The sequence below is a fragment of the Salpingoeca rosetta genome (genome assembly GCF_000188695.1).
Source record: "Salpingoeca rosetta unplaced genomic scaffold supercont1.4, whole genome shotgun sequence".
NCBI classification, from domain to species: domain Eukaryota; class Choanoflagellata; order Craspedida; family Salpingoecidae; genus Salpingoeca; species Salpingoeca rosetta.
The window spans coordinates 2,364,890-2,366,633 of record NW_004754930.1 but is presented as its reverse complement, the minus strand read 5'-3'; positions in this window follow the sequence as shown (position 1 = coordinate 2,366,633).

The following is a 1,744-nucleotide window of genomic DNA, read 5'->3' as shown; positions in this document are numbered from 1 at the left end:
GGGTGCAGCAGCAGAGAGAGAGAGAGAGAAGCAAGGGGAAGGGGTGATGTGAGCATGCCATGCGTGAGTCGACAACACAACAACATATGGGGTGGAATGATGATGATGATGTGCTTGTTGTTTTGTGTAGTTGTGATGGCACAAGCACACAAAGGTCAACCACAATCACACACACACACACTCACCTCGTCGTCGATCAACACATCTGCCTGATATATGCGCACACGCGCACGCACATCTGCAGTCACACACACACAGTCACACATGGCATTGTAGAGTGAGACGGTGCACCATGCACACGCATGCACAGCAATGCATACACAACCACCACAACGACAACCAACGACAACATCCCTCTCCCCATCTCCATCCTCCCAAATGCACGGTCACATGGCCAGATACACAGCCGTGGTGGTGATGATGGCCATGATGAACGCCTTCCCACCACTTCCCTCAACCCCCTTCCACCAAACACGCACAGCATTGCGTGCCCTCACCTCGTGCATCGTATCGCTGTCGGCGTGGTTGATGGCGATGCACACACATGTACACGCACAAACGCACACATTGCCGTGTTCCCAGTTGAGCTGAGTAACGGAGGGAGAGAGAAATGGGCGACACGACACAACGGCCAGTCAACCCCAGCCAATCCAATCCAGCATCACCGCCGTGTGTTGCCTGCTGCAGTCATCATCACAATCACACGCAATCACAATCACAGGTACAAGCAAAAGGAATGAGCCACTGATGTGTGCGTCATTGTCATGTGATATTACCACCACACGATATCACGTGCATGTATGTGTACACGCACCCCCATCCCCCGACCAACATCATCACCCTCCATCACTTCCCTTCCATCTCCCTCTCGCTCTGCACTCCCACGTCGCACCACCACCACCATCACCGTGTCACTTCCCTCCTCCCCCTGGTTCCCACCACTCAACACAACTCAGCCCACCACCAACCAACCAACCATCAACGATCATCCTCACCTGTGCTTGATGCAGCCAGCCAGCCAGACAACGTGCCACAGCGAAGCCAGAACAAAAGGGAACCGCAATCACATGCCACGGCCACCATCGTCATCGCTGATGGAGCAGAAAGAGGAGATGAAGGGGGAAGAGTGGTGGGCACGGGCCGTGTCCTTCCTTGTCTTCATCGGTGCAGCCCCAAACACGGCGCACAGCGCACATGCACACGCACGGCCATCATCACAGCAGCACCAGCAGCACCAGCACAAGCTTGCATGTCTGCCTGCGTGCCTGTGAGGCAAGGAGAAACCAACCAGAGACGAACAACAACGACCGGTGATGGTGAGAACACGAAAGGAGGGACACAAGGGACCACGCATGGGAATATGCAGCATGTTGTGGGCGGGGTGCATCACCTACACACAAGAACAACGAAGCAAGCATCCAACAAGCAAGCAAGCAGGCAGGCACAAAACATCACCACATCCACCATATCCACCACTGCTGCAATACCTGTGTTGGCCGCTGTCTCGATCACGCCTCAACAGCTCCACATCACATGGGGAAGGCTGATGAAGATGATGACACAGAGCAGAGGCGATTGGTTGGGAAAAGAAGGAAGGGGATTCGGTTGGGGAAACCCACACAACGTCCGCCTGCACACACACACACACACATTGGGTTGTGTGATTGATTCATGTGAGACACACGTCAGTGCAACCACCCCACAGCCAATGTCTGCTCTGATGTGTTGGCGTGCATGTGTACAT